Raw genomic sequence first — 23,686 nt, 5'->3', positions numbered from 1 at the left:
TCAGCAGAGAAGTCCTGTTTCATCACCCTTCTTTCCCTTCACCCTGGCAGCCCCATGGGATGGGGCATGGGCCAAGCTGGGTCCCTTTTATCTGTAGAACAGTCCGTGGGGATGCATGTTTTAAGTCCGACCAGGCACGCTCTCCCCAAGCCCCTCAAGGGTTTCTTTGGTATCACGATGGCCCCATTTGCATTTCACAGACACACCACATCCTGGCAGCCTAGGCAACTGGTGAAGAGCATCTGAATTGGTCAACGCTGAGGATCCCTTAGTTTGATGCTCTGGGTCCTGAGTGGGGGAATCTCGGCCCGAAGCCCATGTACCCGGAGCTGTCCTGTTCCTCATGAGGGAATGAGGGATTCTGTAGGAAGGAGGCCTCCGCCGCCTGGCATAGCCCTGGTGGAATTGCCCGGCTGTTACTCCAGGCAGCCGTCCGGCCCACCTGCAGAGCATGAGGCTTCTCAGAGGCCTCTCCCCCTCAGAGCCCCTCTCTCAACACCTGCTTGGTGATGTACGATGCCTGGTCCCCAGGGACACAGGTCAGGTGTCAGGGCATCGAGTGCCCTCCTCCCGGCCCCGAGCTCTCGAGAGCCTTTCTGTCACTTGGCCTGGAGGCTGGTGGAGTCTGGGACCCTCCATAGCCACCGTCAGGGGACTCTCCCCTCTACCAAGGGATATGGTCAGCACCTGCTCTCTGCAGGAGGTAGCCCAGCCTCAGGGCGGACAGTGCTGTCAGGTAAGTGTCTCTCCTGGCCTTCCTCCCAGAGAGAACCCCAGATCCTGCAGACAGCCCACTCCGCACCCCAGGGTCTTGCTGTGAGGGGTGAGGCCGTATGCTCTCACTCACTCTGGGTCCACTTTTCCTGTGGTTTTCAAAAGGGCAGGTTGATGGTAATTCTGAAAATGTACTCTGTTGGCTTGGGTGGGTCCCTGCCTCTGTCCTAGGCCATAATGGGCATCAGCTAAGCTTATCGGAAATAAGCCACGAGAACAGAAGAAACGCCAGAGATGGTCTTCGCCTTGGCACGAGCTTTCTGTGTCTCAGAGTTTCAATTTTTGGTTTCCATGAGAGCGTCCCATTAATGGGCCATGCTCGTTCCCTTTTTAATATCTGCATTCACCTGCCTTTGCATCTTGTCACCTGGTCTCTGGAGGGGAAGATGACACAGTTGTCTTCTGCTGCTGATGCCATAACACAGAGGGGATGTCGGCAGAGTTCTGGGCACCGGACCAAGAGACCATCGCATCCTTGATCCAACGAACGGGAAACCCCGTCTCCAGGAGATCCTGCGAGACCTTGTATAGCCCTGCTGGGGGCCACCGGAAGTCTGTTGTTGTCCCATAAAGATTGTCAACCACTCGTAATTGAATCCAATTAGAAGGAGATTGTCTAATTTTAAACAAATGGCGAACCAAGGAAGCAATCTCTGGTGAGCTGCAAATTTTATGCCTTGGCACTTTGCAGCGTTGTCAGGCGGAGCACATACCCAACTTTGAGCCAGATACACTAATGCTGAGAATTAGTCTAAAGGCACAAGAGAGACTGGGAAAGAGAGAATGATTTTTAGGACTTAATCATTTAAAGGCCCCGTTTGCTGTACTGGACTATATAGGCTGATGGGATCTCCTGCTCATTTCATAATTAAAATATTCCAGGAGTTCTAATTTACAGGATATTAACTCCTTTTCAACAAACCTTATATCATGTGTCCTTCCTTTGCCCTAGTTTTTTTTTTTTCAATTTCTCCATGGAGACGGTAAATGTTTTTAATAAAAAGTTGATAATCCACTTCCTCTATACTTTAAAAGTAACCAGGGTTAAACCTTATGATCATATTACTTGATGTGTTCCATTTGGGGTTTTTCCTTTCTTGAAGCCTGAGCCAGAGATGTGAGGACAATTTATGAATTAGAGGGAGTGACATCATGCTGGCCTGTTTGAACAAACATCCCATAATATGAGGATGCTGAAAGATGCCTCTGGTGTCCACGGTGCTACGTTCACTGGTCCCGGACCAGGGGCTGGGGTCCAGGTGTGGAGGACACAGAGCTGCAGCCCAGGCTCCACTGTACTTAGAAACAGCAGTGCTGTGTAAACCATATGCATTTGTATGTCCTTCAGAAAGTAAATGGTTAAACCAACTGTGGTATACCCATCCCAGGAGCTATTACTCATAAACAAAAAGGGGAACAAATTACCGATATACAACAACACTTGGGTGTATTTCCAGAGAATTATGCTGAGTGAAAAAAAACCAACCTCAAAAGGTTAGATGTTGTCTCATTCTATTTATATAACCTTCTGTTTGTTGTGGTTCAATATGTGTGGAGATGCATTGCTATTCATGTTATGTAAGCTATTATTTGTTGTTTGGTACATAACCCTCTTGAAATTCCAAAATTCCAGAAATGAAAACAGATGAATCGTCAGCTGGGGGTGGGTGGTGGTGCCTGGGGGTGTGGCCCAAGGGGCAGGTTATAAAAGGGCAGCCTGGGCAGGTGGTGATGGAAACACGCTGGGTCTTGGCGGTGGTGGTGGATTCAGGAGCCTACAAACGTGATGAAATTGTACAGAACTAAACACCCACGCATGCAAGAAATGAGTCCACACATAGCCAGGCACTATAAATAAGGCTGTTTTCGTGTCACTTTCCTGGTTGTGATGTTGCAGTTTTGCCGGGTATTACCGGTGGGGAAGCAGGGAATGGGCGCATGGGATCTTTCGGTGTCATTTCTTACAAATGCATGCGAATCTTCAATTATCTCAAAAGTTAAAAGAATTAATTAAAATAAAACATAAGCCCACCTTGTCTCAGAATTAAGTGAAATACCTGCCGGTCATAGCAGGAGGCCGTTACAAGTTGTTGCTGTTTCTGACTGATTTCTGTGTGCTTTCCAATGACCGCCTGCCTCACCGATGGAGAGTCAGCTCTGATCTCAGTGCGGACTCTTCGGAGCCTGTGGATGGTCCGGGTGGCGTCCTCGCAGTCTCCCTGGGGTTCTTAGAGGGAGGAGCCCTGAGCCGCGCCAGTCCGAGGAACCGGCAGAGCTCTGCGGAGTCTGGCGGGAGGCTAGGCTGCTGGGCTCCCTCCTGCCCTGGCCGCCACCCCAGTGGGTGCTGGGCCTGCTTCCGCTCAACGAGGAAGCTGAGCATCGACCTGAACTCAAGGCTGCAGAGAACCCGGCCCGCCCCACGCTGCCTGGGGGACCCCCAGCTGGTCCCTGAACATCTCTGTTCCTGGCTGAATTTTTCCTCATTTGGAAATGAGAATAAAAAGAAACTGAACTCAAGGGTGTGGAATGGGCCTCTTACGAGCTACCACGGGCTAAAGTCCTTTCAACGTTCCTACACACGTGGCTCCTTGTACCCAGAGGCCCCAGACTCAGCCGGGACTGGCAGAGGTGAGGCTGCCCAGGCCAGGGGCTCAGGGCGAGGTCCTGAGGGTTTAGAGGTCCCGTCGTCTGGGACTGGCTGATGACGCCTTCATCCAGATGTACAGGGAGAAGGTGCCCATGGGCGGGTGTGAATTCCCGCCCAGGCTTGGGGACGTGGTGAGGAATGAACGCGCTACGGGGTGGAGGTGACCGGCGCTCCAGGAGCTACGGGCCTGGGTAAGTGCGGAGAGCAGCTGGGTCTCCAGGGCTGGAACCTTGGGAGGACCGGCCTGCCTGCTGCTCCCTGGAGGAGGTGACAAGATGCTGGAGGCTGAGAGAGGCCTGGGGAGAGCGATGCTGCAGAAGCAGAGGTCCACGGCCCGGGCTGACAAACCAGCCACTGAGTCCCAAAGCCCTGCTGCTTCTTTTGTGGACAGGAGGGTCTGCTTTCCCTTTCAGAACCTGGGTTCCTCATTATTAGAGCAATGGAGGACCAAAGCAGTGTTTTACTAACTGGTCCCCGGGTCCTAGAATTTCCATGGACCCCTTCCATGGGCCATAGGAGGTGAGAGGGATGGGGCCGGTTCATCCACTGTGTGATCGCTGGGTGTGTGTGTGCGTGTGTGTGTGTGTGTGTGTGTGTGTGTGTGTACGTGCGCTACACTGATCGACCTTCTCCTTAACAGCAGCTTTGAACAAAAGGATTGAACAAAAGTTTGGAAATTAATAAATAGATGACATTAGAGGGGCATTTTACTTCTCAGATCCTGGAAAGACATTTTTTAAAAGGAGATGTAAGTTGTAAGACCAAATACTCTGTCTACTCCACCGAAATCTTTTATCCCTCTGACCAGCTGACCCGAAGCCGTGTCACTCAACCCCCTTTCGTATCTATTCACGTCCCTTCCTCAGGAAATATCTGTCTTAAAATTCACACTGTGGGATCCCTGCCTGGGACAGCATAAATCAGGGAAGAAACTCCAAAGGATGTAAATTAAGGAGAACGACTACTGAGGGTTACCCATGGATACATCTTTTTGCAAGGTTCAGAATTTGCTGGAAACCTCCCCCTTTTTTTTAACTGCCCACCTGAAAAGAATTTTCTCTGACGACAAATGTAGTATGTCTCGGCTCCGTCTACATGCTGAAGGCTGCTCTGCTCAGCAGCGACTGAACAGACGCATCTGTAGAGAGGACACGTGGGGCAGCCCTGTGCCTCTCTGCACAGAGACCCTCCCATTCTTTAGGGCAGCCCGCCTCGTACCTGGAGGGCTGGTATGAGGTGCCTGGAGGTGAGACCTGCATCCTCCCGTGAGAGGCTCAGAGGACCCCCTGTGATCGGGGAGCTAGTCTCCCCTGTCCTCGGAGATTAGCAGTGACTTTCAAAATTGCATCGACATTGTTTATTTTGGAAATACTTCTTTCTGTGGGCTTTTAAAAAAATGTTTTTTTGATGCGGACCATTTTTAAAATCTTTATTGAATTTTGTTACAATATTGCTTCTGTTTTATGTTTTGGTTTTTTAGCTGTGAGGCATAGTGGGATCTTAGCTCCCCAACCAGGTATTGAACCTGCACCTGCTCCACTGGAAGGCGAAGTCTTAACCACTGGACCGCCAGGGAAGTCCCTGTGGGTATTTATTTTTAATTCAAAGTAGCCTGGTGTGTTCAGTGTAAGCCCCCAGTGAATGTCTGTGTCCTGAATGGACGCGTGAATGATAAATGTGTGAGCACGTCGGCCTGCCTGGCCCCAGGAATAGGCTCTTAAGGTTGGCTTCCTGGAGAAGAGGAGCATCTGGTGCTCTATGCTCTAGTGACAATCTTGTCCAGTGACCACAAGCTTGGTGTTTAGAGTGGTGGCTGTCTTCCAACCCCCAGGCACCCTCCTACCTCTAGGACCCTGGACAGGTTACCTAAGCTCTCTAGGTCTCAGTTTCCTGGTTTAAAACTCCCTCCTCTCTAGAATCACTGCAAGAAGTAGATGAGTTGATTCGTCCAAAACGCCATGCCTGGTGCCCGGGAGACGCTTGAGACCCATTTTCAGGCAGCAGTACTTCTTACTACCATTGGCCTTCTCTAAACGGTCACTTTGCTTCTTTGATGACTAGCTTCCCTAGTCTATCCAGGATCAAGGATTTCTGTTTGTTTTGAAAACCTATTAGCAACCGGTGCCTCAAAGTAAGTCCCTTGCAGCCTGGGCTCAGTGATTATCTAGTAGCTCATAATAATTGGTCACAGGCATTCACCCTAGGGGGTTGATTAGCTGGGAAGCAGTTGAGCATTTTGTATTTCTTTACTGTAAGGCTTTTTGGAGGTAATTCCACCCATCATTAGAAAGGCAAATTTGGCCTTCCACCAGGAACTTCTGCCGAAGCCATCCTTCCCAGCAGGAGCCTGTGTGAGGTTGCACTGGCGTCTCCTGGGGGAAAGGGAGAAGTCCCTTCGCAGGGCTCAACTTCAGGTGAGGACCTGTGCACATGTGTGCGCGTGCGCGCGCGCGCGCGTGTATGTGTGTGTGTGTGTGTGTGTGTGTGTGAGAGAGAGAGAGACACGACAGGGCCTTGGGTCTTCGCAAGGACCAAGCCAGGAGTGTGATTTTTACCTCTGTTTGGAAGCACAATTCTGTTGTATTCTGGACATTTCCTCACGTGGGCATTTGAGACCCTTCTTGGAGAAAAGGGAAACGTCCTCAGCACAAAGGCCCTGCTCATGGGGACGCCTTGTTCTCCAGGAAACCAGGGCTCTTTCCCTTTAAAACGCCCACTTTTCTCCCGATGCCTGAGTCTGCGTCTTTAAGACAATAATTGCTGAGTTGAAATCTGAGACTGTTATCTCAGTAACCAATGACTCAAATAACTTTGGAACTGGCTTAAATTGGCTCGTCATGCTACATTTACCTGAATCTTTTTATGGGAAATTTAGGAACAAGAAAACAATTTCTTGGCGGTCTAATTCGTTTGGTTGCACTGAAGGGCCTTACTTGCAACAAGCAAGTGGCTCTGGGTCTCCGCGGCCCAGGCCTCGGCCTCCTAGGATGGAGTCTACCCTGCGGGGGTCCTCTCCGAGGCCCACGCAGCCAACACCGCAGCCCATCCGTGCCCTCCCTGGACCTTTCCAATATAAGGTTCTCCCTGTGTGAGGGAGCAACTATGTGTGTGTGTCATGCCCATGAGATAAATTTCCCTCTTCTCTGCAAAAGATTTAAATGTCATGGATTTTTTTTTTCCTTTTGGAAAATAATAGATGAGGTTATGTAGCTTTAATTTTCTCCCTTCCAACAGCTATGAAAGCTTAAAGGTGAGAGTCACCATCTTTAAACTAAAGGAATTCACCATTTATTAGTGGTTTGAATGGATGAGAGTGAGTGGCTGGGAGCAGTGTACTTGGATTTTATATATAGCTATAAACCCAGTAATAGAACATTACATCTTTTTCTCGAATCTAGTCTTATATCCCCTCATTTTTCTCATGGTCTAAACTAAAGTAATGGCAGTTCTTAATGCTCTTCACAACCATACTCCTTTTTCTCTGCACTGTTTAAAAAGGGGTTGCTTCTGCAAACATTTTACTGATTTTGCAAAGATCCAATTCGTTTTATTTTAGAAACAAGAGTAGAGTGTCGAGGCGCTTACTGATCATAAGTATTGGGACAGAAAGAAGATAGCATAAGGGAATGGGACATAAAACGGGCACCAACCTTCAGGACAGCCCCAAGGAGCAGATCAGCTCACAGGATCCCTCCTCCCCTCTCCTCTCTGATACCTGCTGAAGCCCCCAGCGCTTGATGGAAATTTGGAACCTGGCTTGGAAGGGGGGACACTTCTGTTTACATGTTGCCTTGGGAAGGCGTGAAAGTATTTTTAACTCAGCATCTACTCCCTGACCAAAGAGAGGTTGGAATTTTCACAACTGAAGTCACAACATAGATGGGCTTCTATTTTAAGACATTGGAACAAAGACAGGAAACGAACAAAGATGATTTTCAGGTTCAATATTGATCCCCAAGTATAAAAACACAAATGAGTCTTTCCAGACACACCATTGCTCCCTAGGGAAGGAGCTATCAGAGTGGTGGGTGCAAAGGAAGCAGAGAAGCAAAGAAGCACTGGGGCTCAGTGCTGGGTGTCTCCCCTGTGACTCTATAAGCCCTGAATATGCACATGGGCTAGCGGGTTCCTGGGGTGTCTGGCCCCTGATATCCTCATCTGTGACATAAGGATGAAGATCTTTAAACTTGCATCCCCACTGCCACTTGTGGAGACATATGCTGGGATGTGGGGTGCCAGTGGGCAGAGCAGTGACCCAGAAACAGAAGCCCTTTTCCTGAGGGATCCTGGCAAAGCACTCAGCTGCCTTGACTCTCAGTTTCTTATCTATGGCGCCAAGAAAGATTAGGTTTCCCACAGCCCCTCACGTGTTTGCAAGGATGGATTGAGAAAAAGTACTAAATGGAGTCGGAAAATTGTAAAGCACTTTATATGAATATGAAATATTAGTGCTTTCATGATGCAACAAGATTTTCAACCTCATAATTTACCCTGAACTCCGGGAGGAAATCACCTTGTCATAAAAACATCTTGGAATGGTGATCCATTATTCTTCTATACTGGGAGAAAATTCAGAGAGGTTTCCAAAAGAACGAGATTATAAAACCGTAAAAGAATCAAAGTTCAAAAGCCCTTGGAAACAGCTGGACTGAGCCTTAATAATTCAAATAATTCAGCCCAAGTTCTTCTTTCTTACGGAATAAAACTTGGGGTTTTTTTTGTTGTTGTTTTGTTTTTTGTTTTTTTTGCAGTACGCGGGCCTCTCACTGCTGTGGCCTCTCCTGTTGCGGAGCACAGGCTCCGGACACGCAGGCTCAGCAGCCATGGCTCACGGGCTTAGTTGCTCCGCGGCATGTGGGATCTTACCGGACCGGGGGACGACCCCAAGTCCCCTGCATCGGCAGGCGGACTCTCAAGCGCTGCGCCACCAGGGAAGCCCTGTTGTTTGTTTTTTGACACACCAGATAAAGTGTCATAAAAACTCGGGAGGGATCCGGAAAGCACGGACCCTGAGCCTTCTTTTGGACGCCTCGCTGGGATTCCAGGATGCTGGGGGCCCCCGGGAGAGCTGGCCAGGCTGGGACCCGTCCTTGGCTCCCCTCACAGCCTTCCTCATGGCCACGTCTCCCCTTCCTTCAGCTCCTCGCCCCCTCCTCTTCTCTAGCTGATGTCACTGCTGTCCCATGACCTCATCCACAGGGGCTTTCCGGCTCCCTCTGCAGCCACATCTCTTCCTGCTCAGAGCCTGGGTGGCAGGCATCACCTAGAGACCCATCTCTGGGTGGTCTTGGCCACCAGAGGGTCAGGGTCAAGGACTGGGGAGGAGCAGAGCTTAGGGTTCCAGACAATAGAAGAAGGGTGTCAGGAAAGTCTTTCTGACCTTTTCGAGATTATTCTAGTGATTTTGGCAATGCCATGGTGGCTTAAGATTTGCAAGAGAACAAAATTTCTTTCGTTTTTATTTCTGGAAATATTTTAATATTAGAAACAGTTTTCCAATTTTATCCATAATCCAAAAGGAGGAACCTGTATTCTGTACGCCATGGAGGATGCTTCCAAAGGATTTGACAAATATATTTTTTACTATAAATATATTGTAATTTTTTCTATCCACAGAAGGACAAGGATTTTGAAATATATGCTAGTATTTATTTATTTGTTTATTTATTTAGGGTACAGTTGTTCTACAATGTTGTGTTAGTTTCCACTGTACAGTGAAGTAAATCAGTTAGTATTTATTAAAGTGCCAAACCTTTTGTAGTTTTTGCTCTGGACTCAACTAGGGAAAGTCAATTATGTAGAATGTTGGAATCGTGAGTGGCCATCAAAAACTCTGTCCTAGAAGTTTAGTAACTGGTGGAATTTGGTACCAGAGGAAACGGCCAGGATGTCACATTTGATGGCCGGGAAGAGACAAGTAACCATGTCTGGCTTCCTGATGTGCAGAGTTGGAGTTGGACCCACTGCTTCACAAGCAGGAGAGGCCTTAGGAATCCCAGGGCCACTGTGACTCCTTGCAGCCTGGGGTCCAGCAGGCTGCAGTGCCAGCTGGCTGACCCACAACGGCTCCAACCAGAGGCAAGACTGGGAGGCAGGTGGCCAAAGGGGGTGCCGTGGGCAACCGTTTTGCAGCTCAGCCCTGCGTGGTCCTTAGACCCTCAGGTGGGTCCCAGCAGTTACAAAACTGTGGTTTCAGAGAAAAAAAGAGAAATGATACAATTTCATCAGTGTCCTTCTCAGGAAGGGGAACTGTGAAAATAATCAGGATTTTATAGCAACTCCCTTGCGTTCTTGAAGTTTGCCCAGTGTTACAAGGAGAGAGTTCATCCCGATAATATTCACTTCGTGTAGTTCACTTTCCCACACGTTATTTTATGTCACCTGGTGTTATGTGTCACAGTCATACTTGCATTTGTGTTATACTGCTGTCGACTGAAAAAAAAAATGCACCCTGGAGAAAAATGCACAATGTGAGAGTTGTGAGTTCAGTTTTATTTGGGGCAAAATGAGGACTGTAGCCCAGGAGACAGCATAGCTCTGAGAAACCGCTCCAAAGAGGCAGGGGGAAGGTCAGTGCCACACGTGATTTTCGTGAAGGGGGTATGGACATGCAGTCAAGCATGCGTGTTGGCAGAGGCTGGCTGCGAGTCATGAGGGGCAGATGTCACCATCAATGACCTTAGTGCTTTTCCAGACATGAGGAGATGCTAGAATCAGGCCTATATAATCTCCTGAAAATATCTAACCACCTGAAGACCTGTCCTGACAGTTTCTCCCAGAGCACAGAGGGCCTCCTTCCTGCTCTCCGCTCCGAGCTCCTTTCAGGGGCTGTTGAAGGTCAGCAGCTGCGGCGGCTCATGATTTAGTCCTCGTAGGGGCAGTCGGCAAGCATCAGATTGTAGTTAGCACAGTAGTGTTACAGTCAAATAGTTTTTAAAAAGCGAATATGTGGCTCAAGTGCTCCACCGAAGTCTAAAACAGGTGATGTAAGCGACCATCCTTCAGAATCACACCCTTCAAGTTGAAAACCATGAGAAAGGATTCCAGCGGCAACTCTGCTGGAGCACTCGTACCCCCGGCAGCAAATAACAGAGAAGGCGGTAGAACATGCTTCTGGCCCCGTTTGCTGCCGCGGCGCTGCTGCACGTTGCAACCTGTTAAGGAAGCTTCCTGCGTGTGTGTAGGGCAGCTGCTACAGAGCTTTCCAGGTGGACAGAACCACCGAGGGCAGGGGGGCACGGTCTCTGTGCCAGGGAAGTGCTCATGGCGTCAGCTTGTCAACACTTCGTCACAGCCAATCAGTGCTACCAGAGAGGAGATTTGGAATTCAGTTAATATTTATCTTATAAACTGTGATGGAAAAGCATGTTTTGCGGCAAGACTTTGGATCACGTGGCACCTGAACACAGGTGATGGCGCCTGATGCAGTGCAGATCTGCCTGGTTCACAGAAGGCGGCAGTCAGCCCTGGACCTCCCACCCAAGGCATGAGAGCCGTGAGTACCCTCCGGCAGCACCCGCGCACGCATCCTTTGAGCAGAGAGCACGCAAGGCACAGCTCCTCCCCACGGAAATGCTCAGAAGGTCAAGGGAAAAGCCTCTTGAACTTCCAGGATGCGGGTTAGAACATGCCTGCTTGGCCTTGGTGACGTCTGCAGAGCCATCCTGAGTAGCTTACCCAGAGGCACGTCTCAGCGAAGTATCTGGTCCTTGAGTAGGCTTCACCTGGCAGCTCAGGGTTGAAATATGATATTTAAAGTTCAAGCTCAAGTGGTCTGTTTGTCTGTTTGTTTTTTAGATCAAACTGGGCTCAAACACATTGAAAACCCAGAGTTTATCTTTTCTAATACTTGGTAATTTTACTACACGTTGAAAAGAAGAAATTGATTACATAGTATTGAGCGTTCTCCAAAACTGCGTCCAAAGACTGAAACAGAGTGTAAAACTTTTTTTTTTTTTCCAGTGCCAAATATTACCAAACAATGGATAAGAATGCATTCACTATTATCTCCTGAAACGGAAAGATAATCCCACCTTCCAGCTGTTGAGGAAACTTTACACATCAAAGGCAATAGGCAGGGAAACTCTGGTCTTCAGAGAGAAATCTCTTCATAATTTCTGGGCGAAATATCAGACCCCAAAGTCTGATAATCCCAACAATCTATGGGCAGAGTTAGAGTTTTATAACTGGGTAGTTGAAAATCAAGGTAGGAAACAGGCTGCCTTGGGCTCGAATTCTCTACACTGACAACCCGAGTGTCTTCCTAAGAGATTATGAACAGGAGTATGCCTCTCACTGATCCAAAGCGGTTGTTTTAACTGTTAATTTTAAAATTATGTTTTAAAATTATGTTAACATAAAATTATGTTAATTTTAAAAATATATGTTCAAAGGAACCTATCGGACAGGGACAGAGGACAGTAAAGGGAAGACACGGCGGCCAGACGCGTCTTCACTGTGCGGTTACAGCTGAGTGAATGACAGCAGAATGTCTGCAGATGCCTGAGGTTCTCGAGACAGAATAGACACAGTGCAAAGGAAATTCTAATAATAATCTTGAAATCAAGTAATAAATTACCCGGCAAACCCGGGAGTGAGTGGGGGGCTGTGAAAGGGGGAAATAAGTCATTCCCAGGCCTCGTCTGGGGACGCGAGGGTAGGAAAGTAATTGAGGGTCACAGCAGAAGTGGAGGAATAGGATATCTTTGGGGGGAAGACGTAGAATCTGTTTTTACATCATTTTAGAGAAATATTTGTCTGAGTTTTCCCGAGAAGGGGAGTTTTTTCAGCCCATCCCAGCGGGAAGCACACTCCAATTGGGAACTCACAGGGCCCCAGGGATCTGTGATTCTCTGCTGCCCCTGACCCAGATGGGAAGAGGAGGGGGCAGGGTCAGCGGGACCAGAGTCTGGACACAGAGCCAGAACAGTCACCAGGGTGTGGAGGGAAGTGCTGGCAGGAACTGAGGTTCTTCCCCCAAGGATTCCAACCCCATTTGGGGGCTGCAGTTGGAATGGAAGGTGTGCTTCGAGCACACATTGGAGCCTTTGGCTGTAACTACAGAAAACACGAGCATCCCGGGAGCTCCAGGCGGGATCCACGTACTGAGCACAAGCACCTTTCCCCCGGTTTCCATCTGATGCCCCATCACCTGAAGCTAACCAGACACCCAGAGCAAGGAAGCCTGATGAGGCAGCCAGCTCAGCCCCTGGGCACAGGGTGGAGGACAGGGGTGGAGACGGGCTGTGGGAGGAGTGGAAGATGCCCAACGCAGGAGGTGGCCAAGAGTGGCGAAAAAAGGCAGAGCAAAACGGTCACGTTAACAAGGAGAGAAGGAATGACTAGTAATCTGATCAAATCAGCAGAAACAAAGGAAGAAGAAGAAACAACAATGGAAAAAAATACGTACAAGTGGTAAATCCAGGTAAACCATGTCACGTAACCTGCCAATGGGCTGAACTCTCCCATGAGAGGTAAGACCACCCTTGTCTTTCAGGGTCAGCCAGATCAAAGCCTTTCTCTTCCTCCAATCTATGGACCCCTCAAGGGTACCTTGTGTTTCCCCCACACCTAGTACCGGGTCTGGTACACAGAGGGTTTCAGGACACGATGGGATAAAATGGCCCCCCTCCCTAGCTCCGGGCACACATTGGAGCCTTTGGCTGTAACCACAGAAAACAGGAGCATCCCGGGAGCTCCAGGCGTTCTGACACTTTTCCTAAGAGAATCCTCTTCCGTGTTGGCAGTTCTACCTGTTGGGGAGGAAACACAGCGAACAGATCCACAGTTTACTCGACTGTGAAACTTTCCCAGAATTGACATATTGCAGTTCACGTGGAGAGAAACACAAAATCGTTTTATTTATAACTAATGCTGCTCACCACTACCTACCTATTAATTAGTAGGGAAAAAAGTAGCTAAATAACCAGCCTGGTGTTAAGCTCATTCAGACCCGATGATTTAAAGGATCCCTTCAGGTAGTTCTCTGTTTTCTCTTGCAGATATGTGGTCAATTGCTGTGAGGCTGCCCTCCCCTCTCCTCCTCCTACCCAGGGGTCTGCAGAGGGGTGTGGAGGAGAGGATTTGGAGCCCTGCTGTCCGTGTGGTCCCCAGGGCCTCCTGCTTTCTCCACCTGTGACCATTCCCATCAGCTGGCTCAGAGTTCCCTGGTTTGACCTCACTCGACTTCTGCCGCTGCTTGAAGGCAGCACCTATACCAGGCTGTCTGGCGGCTGCCACCTGGGGTCTCAAGCAGGACAGAGAACAAGAAGGCCTCCTGCACTGGACTCAGTATTAATTATTCCCCCCAAATTCATATGTTGGGCCCTAACCCCCAAGGGGATGGTGTTGGTAGATGGGACATTTGGGAGGCGATAAGTCATGAGGGTGGAGCCCTTGTGAGTGGGATCAGTGCCCTATTTATAAGAAGAGACCCCAGAGAGGTCCCTCACACCTTCTTCCATGTGGAGACACAGAGAGAAGACAGCCGTCTGTGAACCAGGAGGGGGGCCTCAGCAGACACAGAGTCTGCCAGCACCTTGATCTTGGACTTCCCAGCCTCCAGAATCGTGAGAAATACAGTTCTGTTGTCTACAAGCCATCTAGCCTCTGGTGTTTTTGTTATACGAACGTAAAGCAACTAAGATGCCTCCTTGGAGGTCCCTGAACATCTTTTCTTTTTTTTTTTTTGCTGTACGTGGGACTCTCACTGTCGTGGCCTTTCCCATTGTGGAGCACAGGCTCCGGACGCGCAGGCTCAGCGGCCATGGCTCACGGGCCCAGCCGCTCCGCGACATGTGGGATCTTCCTGGACCGGGGGACGACCCCGAGTCCCCTGCATCGGCAGGCGGACTCTCAACCACTGCGCCACCAGGGGAGCCCTGAACATCTCAGTAATTAAGACTAAGACCTGCCCAACCCACTCTCCTGCCTTGTGCCCTGTCTTATCCCCAGAGCTGGAGAAGGGGCCTTGTTTCCTCTACTTTCCCTGTCATGGGCACACTCAGGCTGAGTCCTCAAGCTCAGCTGAATAGGATAGAAGGAGGTGCTGAGAAATCTACAAATGCCATTTCCCCACAGCTGTCCTACTGGCAAAACTCTTGCCTGGCATCATCGTTTTTTCCTACGTGCCTGCACAGAGCTGGAAATTATCCCACTCTGCCTTTCTTTCTCTGGGTGATGGGTCCTAATGGCCCATCAGGCAGTGGTGTCCTCTAGGTAACTCTGGCAAAGACAGAAGAATCACATGGGAACAGTTTTCAGGATTTTGCCCCGTTACAGCTGGGTTTGAGAACATGTTGGCCTCCGTCTGTCTCAGTGCCACTCTCTGCCCAGCAGCATAATGGTTTGCGGACAGGTGCTGAGTTCATCCCGGAAGTGTCTGCTCATAAAAAGGGTTGGCAGAGAGTGAGAAGCGGCAAACGTGAGGTTCGTGTGGGTCAGTCTGCGACTCCCTGAGCGCCTCACAGCAGCATCTTTAAGGTTAACGTGAAGTCAAGGGAAAGCAGCTAAAATATGGCAGGAAGTTCAAGCACAGCCTTTACTCTGCAGATGCTAAGCAAAGTGGTTTCAAAACAAAGGCAGCATATGGATGTAGGTAGTTGGGAAATTCAAACGACGACCTTCCGGGAAAAAGAAAAAGGTTGTTTTCCTTGTGTTAATTTGTAAGCAATGAACATAAGATTTTGTTACCGTTTAAAAAAAGAAAGAAAGGAAAATAGAGGTGAAGGTTTGCAGTGGAAGGAGGAAAGTTGTCTCAGAAATCCTGAGTGGTGGCTAATAATAGGGGATGGCGTACGGTGCATCTAAACAGCTCCCCCTCGCCGTGGGCTTTGATTTGTGCTGCGGCTTTGTGTGTGTTTTCTTTATAAGCAAAAGGCTTCCACTCCCTGGTCCTCCACAGCACCCTCCATTGCATAATTGGCCCTTCACAGTACCACCAGCATCGCAGCCACCAGCATCCAGTGACAGAACACCATGTCGGTAACACTGATGCCTACGTACGCAGCAGACGAGCTCCGTTAACCTTTCAGCCGGGCTGGAAGCATGGTCACTTTTGGTCCCCACAAAGCAGCCAGCGATGTTCACTTTTGAGCACACAAATTCAAAGCACCTGTGTTTAATTTTCATCGGGAGCACCGTTTTCATTTCTGAGCTGCAAAACTTCCGTGCTCCCGGCCCCACTCTGTCAAAAATGCACAGTGGCAGATTGGCATATTGGGCTATTAATAATTTGCTATATGCGTTACAGATGTTGCCTAAATGAACGGTGTTCTATCACTATTTCTTGACACTGGGGCCCTTGGGGTGGCAGGCTAAGACCCAGATCTGTCTACAACCTGCCTGTTTTGGAGAGAAAGGGGGGAAAAAGTGGCCCCTTTGAGCAGAATCGCATTCCAGCTTGCAAAGCCAATTTCTCAGATGTTCGCTCTGTCCTGTTCCTCGTTCCTCCACTCAGACCTCATCTGGCCATGATGAAAAATGATGTGATGCAATTTTTTATTCTACGCTTGACACTCTTATGGAAGGGCAACGTGGGTCATTGATTCCAAACTCCAAAAATGTCAAGAAATGAGGAACCAAGTTTTTGGAAGCAGCCCAGGAAAAACTTTCAAGCCCTGGAAAACAAAACTGCTAATTGTTACCCCTGCTGTCGCTATTAAGGTTCAGAGGAACCCTAAGCATATGTTTCACAAGCCTGTACTTTTATATTAAAACATTATTGAGGCACCAGGTGAAATGTACATTAAGTGAAAACCAGCTGAAATGGACAGTAGGTTTAAATTTAGACAGCAAACAGCTGTAGGATTTCTCAAACTTTATTCAAATAATGAAACCAATAGGTTACGCTACAGTTTCAAGTATCCCCAAACAAATTTATATGAAAAATGATATTAATTTATCTGAGATTACTCCAGCCAAGAAATGGATTTTTCTCTGTCACTTCTGAAGGGTAGGGAGGAAAAAAACATCTGAAGTATTACAAAACATGTAGCTTGGATAGTTTAGGGACCTAACAAACAAAATGTGCCTTTTCAATTCAGATTAATCATGATCGCCCTGTTTACCCCTTCTGTGGCCGAGACGAGTTTTGAAATGCTAATAAATTAGATCTCCTTTTCATTCCTGGAGTTCAGAAAATGGTCCTTTCCAAACAAAATACATATGTGGGCAGCATGCCCAAGTGTTTCTCTCCTCTCTCTTTTTTTTTTCATATACACTTTTACAAAATGCCACACAACAGTGAGCTCTCTATTGAATAATTCCAGTCTGAGTAAAGCCTGGAGCTTAGCGATCCAAGTTGAAGCCAAATGGTGACAGATAAAATTCCAATTTGGACACGGTTCCAATTCACACTGCTTTCGGCCTGTGACCTTCCCGGAGCGGTGCGGCCAAGAGAGTTAACAGTGTCACCCGTAGGGCGCACGTACAGGACGGCTACAGTATGGTTCTGGGCTGCACTCAGCACACCTACCTCACTGGATCTTGGGAAACGTCTTTTCACCGTGACGTATTATAATGCCACGTGAGGAAGTGTTTTCATTCAGGAGACTTCTGATGTGGGGACTCGTGTTCCTTGGGTGTCACGCCTGTCCTGGTGGCCATGGGTCCCACAGGGACCCAGCTCCCAAGAGGCTCAGGGCCCAGGTGGAGAGATGAGCTTTGTACCTGGAAGAGTGAAGGTAGGAACAACGGCAACATAGGGCTCTGGGGTCAAAGCAGACTTGGGAAAATTCAGGGGGGCGGGGCGTGAGACAGGCTGAAGGCGGAGGGTGTGATGGGCAGTAGGCCGAGGCAGGGCATCCTTGTGAGGTGGGGTCAGCGAGGGCAAGGGCCCCCAGGTGGAAGGGGGTGTTCCATTCAGCACATTGATTAAGGACTCAAAAGCGGTTTGCCAAGAGGAGTTCTGAGTCCTCATGATGTGTGTTGTGTTTCGGGGAGAAAGAAGCCACCATCACTTGGAACCTTTGTTTTTGGCGACGTGTTTAGCTTAGATTCTCTGTTTTCAGAAATGTTGCAATTCTGTTCAATGTTCTGTGATAAAGATCTAAGAATCTAAGGACTGGTGCACATAATATACTCATTCGTGGTGGTTACATTTCCTGGTAGGAGCATTTCAGTGCCCGCCTCTGAGTGGAGGGAGCCCTGAGCTCTCTGAGAGCCAGTGAGGGGCACGGGGGTCTCGGAGGGGAGGGGTCTGCCTCTCTGGGCCTTGCCGTGTCTAGGAGGAGGTTAGCCTTTTACTCCAGACAGGTGATCTCAGTGTTGGATGTGCTCCTTAATGAAGGATTTCCGTTCCCAGCGCTGCTCATTGGCGACCCACTCAATCACGTTCATGGTGAAAATGCTCTTGCACCTGGGACTGTGGGCAGAGGTGGCGGGGGGAGGCGGTCCTGACAGCTGGCCTGGGGCCTCTTTGCCCCTCCTGCCAAGCTCGCTGAAGGTTCAGCCTACTACTGCTCTCAGCCTGCTGGGCTGGCCCTCGGTTCCGCGGCGTCAGGGCAGCTGGGCTCCCAGGAGGAGAGGCAGGATGGAAGAGCCTTCCCCTGCAGGCCTGGATGGAAACAATCCCCGAAAGACCCCCAAATATAAAACCGATCTAGAAGGAAGGCCTGTCTTGTTTAAGGAAACTTGAGAGCGTTTTCCTCATGCAAAGCCAGCTCGGTTCCTTCTCTCTTTCATTTATTGGTGACTTTAACAAATGTTTTAAACCAAATTTAGAACAGCTGGCTTTCCAAAACTGCTGGAACATAAAGAAAAGACTTTGTTTGGTGCCGTAGCCAAATAAACAGGCGTTTAAACTTCAGTCTCTGAAGAAGTCTGGCCTCTGGTAGCTCTGGTGACAGAAAAATTGGTCTTTGTTCAAGATAAATGGCGTAAACCTTGCCAGGTTGGACTGTCTTCTGTGTTTTTTGCAATGAGTACCATTGAATTAATAGATACTGTGTCTCTAAGACCTGGGTGATTTTCCTGAAATGAGCACAGGGACCGAGGCATGAAAAATGCCACCGGGGGAGAACTGGACAAGAAAAGGCTCTCAGACAAAGGAAGACCCTTAGACTCTCTTTTAAATAATAATAATGACAAATTTCTACTTTGTACAAGATGCAATTCTGGGTTTCGTTTGTTAAAAAATCTGTGCCTCGAACGTAAGTTATTTTTCATTCTGCTGTCTGACCCTTTCTTTCTTCCTCCTCCTTAGAAAATACAGTTTTAGTTTGCTTCCAGAATTAAAACAAACCGAAGCTTCCCAGATTGTCAGAGTTTTAATTCCAGAGGTAAGCTCCCTGTGTCTGAAATGTCCCTTTCTTAAGTGCCGAGGAGGGTAGAGCTAGTCATCACTTCGGTTTTTTATTAAAATAAAAACGCCAGCTTGCGATCACAAGAGGGAAAAGATTTTGCCCCTAAATATGATTTCTGATGGTATAATTCTGGTTTCTATTCCCCTAACAGCGCTTACTTGTTAATGTGCTAGATATCAGGGCACATTTCAGGGAGGAGGGAGCCCTGAAAACATGTTTATTAATGAATTTAACTCAGCATCAGGACCCAGGGCCAACTCCTCCAGGCAGCTGGGCCCAGGATGCTACGTGAAGCCACAGGCCACGGGCCAGGCGCACTCTAGGACAGCGGCAGCAAGGACTACGTCTGACACGCACCCCTTTGGAGGCGTTTAAAATGCCCGTTTAAGGCCTACGGGGAAGTGCTCAGTCACGGTGTCCTGAGAATTTGCTGCTTAAGCTGAGTCCTGAGTCCCCCGGCATATAGGACGTCCACAGGGCTTGGCGCAAGCTGCTATGAGGCCCGGACTACCGTGTGTCAGGTCACATCCATGGATGGAGATGCGCCCTGTGGTCACATGGTCAGAACTGCCATCCAATAGCAAGTCGGCTCTGACTTGAGAGGCCTGACATAATGATGGAGTTCCCCGGGGCAGCTCTATCTCCTGACTGAAACAGAAAAGCCGATCTCCTAATACAGTAAAACCCAAATACCTTTACTTCCTAGAGTCAGTGCCTGCTCTCTTCTGCTTTCCTCCAGCAGGGAAACATCACCAAAGGATTTTACGGAAGAGCAAACAGCTTCGGTGGGGTTAGGCCATTTGCCCACGGCTACCCAGCTGGCACTCGGTGGTACCCGCCTGGCAGCGGCCTCCTCCACCCACCTGCCCAGAGCGTCCCCCAGTCTCTCCCTCCCATCCCTTGCCGGTCCACGGGCTTACGCATGTCTAGGGAACTGAAAAACGTGCTGCTGTAGTAACACGAGTTCAGACAAAGCTTCCCGTTCTGCCGGTTTCTCTCTCCCTCTGAGCAAAGCCTGGCCCAGATCAGTTTGGGGTTCCCCTCCATCACCAAATGCAGAAGACAGCGGGATTCTAGATTTTGCTTGAGGCTGGCCGAGGGTCCACTCTGCCAGGTCCTGTGAACTCCCGAGGTCCGGGTTTCTTGAATCTCTCACTGGTTTGGAGTAAGTCAGTGATCAACCTTCTGAAACAGCCCCAGCACACAGATGCCCGCCCAGCGAGTCCAAAGCACGTCTTGGTGTGGCCGTACCCTGAGCTGCTGCCAGCCGGTGCCACGAGCCCTCGGAGCCCAGGAGACCCCCTGCTGGCCCGGGCAGGGGCTGGGTCACATACCCCTCTGGACCTTTCCCTTCAGGCCTGCAGCTGAAACGAATAATGGAATTCTTTCCATCGTACCTGATGCTTTAGACGTTGCAGTTTTATGACATTTTGCTGCCCTGTCTTAAAATGTTCCAACTCTATAAGCAAGCACACCTAAGCTCTTGAAACAACTGGAGAGGAGCCACGAAGTCAAAGGAATGTAAAATACAAATGCCACACGTATGTAAACTCTACCTGGAACAGGTCTTCCCACTAGGATCTTTTAACACATGCTTACTCAGACAGCAGATGACCTGAGGGAGGACCACCCTCTAAAGGCTTTCTTTGAGTTCCGTCAAGAGAGCAAACTGCCAACCTCACCTACCTGCGTGAACCTCCTTTCAAGATGGAGAAGGGCCCCAAAGACTATTTTCCCATCAAGGCCTCTGAAAGACCGGGTGTCCCAGGCCAGTAAAGCTTCAGGTGGCTGAGGCCAGTCAAAGGGTGTGTGAGACGGTGTTGGGTCAACAGCAGCTGCTTTTGCACCTGGCTTAAGGGACCATATGGCCAGTGCTTAGCATAGAATGTTCTGCATGCTCAATGTGAAAGGCATTTTGAGGTCTCAGAACCCTGGGAGTTTACTTGCAAAGGCCACTAGGGAAAGATTGATTTGTCTTCTCCTCTCTTGATCCATTTCATCACCAAATAGTTCGAAATGTAATTGCTTTTTGGTAAAGGATAGTAACTCTCTATCACTTCTGTCACTGAAGTGAGTGTGTGACAGATTGCCATGCTCAGAATTCACAAAGGATATGGCTAAGAACTGATTTTACCCATCTTGGACCCTCCAGCCAGATTAAGGATACAGGGATTGTAAATCAGAGAGGCGGCACTGGGATAAAGTTTCTCCAAAAAGAGCAGTCACCACCACTCTGAGGGTCCTCTCACCTCTGCTCCACGAGGCCTCCAGACCCTGGAGCTGTGAGGTGGGTGGATGCCTGGTCCTGTCCGGAGAGCCACTGGCCAGGGAGGGGGGTGGGCAGGGGACAGTAGCTGCTGCCCCCCTCCCCCTCCCCCTGCAGTCAAAGCCTGGGGCTCCGGGTACCAGATGCAGAACCCTTGGAAAGAGGGAAGAAAGTTTGGCCTGAGGTCCAGGAGTCAGCACCCAGAGCTCTGCCTTGGTGGGCAGCAGGAGCCCCCGGCCTGGCGTGGACTCTGGCAGAAGGTCCTAAGCTGAGACGGACCAGGGGCACGTGACTCCAGCACAGCATCCTGACCCTCACCTCGGGACCCTGGTCAGGCTCGGGTGCTTCGTGTCCATCTAGAGGGTGGCATAGGGAGGGGGGAGGGAGATGCAGGGGGGAGGGGATATGGCTATATATGTGTATGTATAGGGAATTCACTTTGTTGTACAGCAGAAACTAACACACCATCGTAAAGCAATTATACTCCAATAAAGATGTAAAAAAAAAAAAAAAGACACTGGTCAGGGGAGTCGTTCTGAGAAAGCCATGACACAACAGTCATCGAAGAGGGGTGGGTGCAGGGAACTCTCCATCAGAATTTCAAATGTCGTGACCAAGTGATAGCCCGTGTGCGTGTGTATGCACCTGTGCAAGATAGAAACACGTATCATATAGATCCGTGTCATATCATGACATATTCAGTAGAAAAATAGATAGCCAATATAGCATGCATGGGTGTATGTCTGTATGCATGTAATATGTATTATAGATGTGTAATGTATATATGTCACACTATGATATTTTTATATGTACATATAGAAAATATACATATATATTTTATACACATTAAATACACATGTCATATATATGTATACACATATATATCTTGATGTATGTTGACGTACAGCCAAAACAGCACGTACATGCATGTGTGTATATACGTACATGTACCCACACACATAGGCTTTCAGGTTGGTCACGTAGATTAAAAGTACGCAGATTCATTTCTCCTTTGGCGACTGAATCACAGTTATTCCCATTGTAGAGGAGGAATAATAACATTCCCTCTACCCTTCTGAGCTCCTGGCTGAGACCCTTGATGATAAAAGATTAACAAGAGCAAAACAAACAGAAGTTTTTCAACGTGCACACCTAAAGTCAGAAGAAAGATGTTGGGAGTGAGGAGACCAGTCTGGGAAGTGACAGGAAAAGCAGGCAAACAAGGGTGACGTTGCGACGCAGATTTCAGTGGGTACCTTTTCCACTGAGCAGGAGACGCTGACAGATGGAGGGCCTTTTACGAAGGTAGATTTCCCCTACTTCTACTCTGTTTTCAGAGCTTCTCTTGTGTCTGCAGTTTCTCAAAATAATCAGCTCAAATATTTCTTACATCTAAGAGGCATACTTTTGGGTGACGCATTCTGCTACCCCTTACCATCAAAACTATGTTTCCGTAAGATGAGCTGTGATTGAGTTATAATATGATATATGCTACACAATACATGATTGCTATATGATATGCAACATACACACACACACAAATATGTATTTATACAATTCTTATCAATATGCAATCCATATATTCATAATATATCATTGATATACTTAAATCTCATTAAAATGCAAGCACCAGAGGAATAAATTTGGAGCTGAATTTTTAAGAAGAGCTGACATTATGCCTGAGAAGGGGCATAAATAGTCTTTAAATGAAGAAAATGGCATATGTAAAACCATAGGGATTCAAAGGAATTTGCTAGGTTTGGAAAATGGCAAATATTATCAATGTAAAAACAATCCTTATTAATTATCAAGGTTAGATTTGGGAATGAGCCCAGATGGGTCAGGTCAGAGAATTTTAGAGCTAAGAGTAAGGCATAGTTTCTTTAAAGCCTGGGCACATGGGTACATAGCATTGCATTTAACCATTTATTTTGAAAGAGTTATCGATTCGCAGGAAGTTGCAAACGTGATACAGAGCATCACCATGAAGCCTTCAGCCAGCTTTAGTCAATGGCAACAGCTTATGTAATTACACAGTACCAAAAGCAGAAAATTAACATTGGGACAATTCACAGACATTATTCTGATTTTGCCAGTTTGGCATGCACTCGTGTGTGTGTATTTAGTTCCATGAAATTTTATCAGAGGTGCGGGTTGGTGTAGTCACCAGAGTCAAGATGCAGAGCTCTCCCACCACCAAGAAGATCTCTGTGCTATTCCTTTAGAGTCATAGCATTTCCTTCCGCTGCTTCCCATCCCTAAACCCTTGTAGCACTAATCTGTTCTCTATGTCTGTGACCACCTTAGCAACAGAGCGTCACATAAATGGAACCCTGCTGTATACGAACTTTTGAGATTGGCTTTTTTCACTCACCACAATGCCCTTGAGATCCATCCAAATTATCCTGTGTGTGTTAGTTCACTCCTTTTCACTGCTGAGCAGAGTCCCGTGATAGAGTGCACAGCCGTGTATTAGCCATTCACCCAGTGGAGGATATGTGAGCTCTTTCCAGCACTTGGCTTTTATAAATAAAGCTGCTATGAACCCTCACACCCAGATTTTTGGGTGGACAGAGATTCTCATTTCTCTGGGGTACATGGTCAGGAGTATAACTGCTGGGTCATATAATTACATGCTTAGATTTTTAGGAAACTGCTAAACTATTTTCCAGAGAATTTGTACCATTTGCATTTCCC

This window comes from Orcinus orca, chromosome 14, assembly GCF_937001465.1.
Source record: "Orcinus orca chromosome 14, mOrcOrc1.1, whole genome shotgun sequence".
Lineage (NCBI taxonomy): Eukaryota > Metazoa > Chordata > Mammalia > Artiodactyla > Delphinidae > Orcinus > Orcinus orca.
This window is presented reverse-complemented; position numbering follows the sequence as displayed.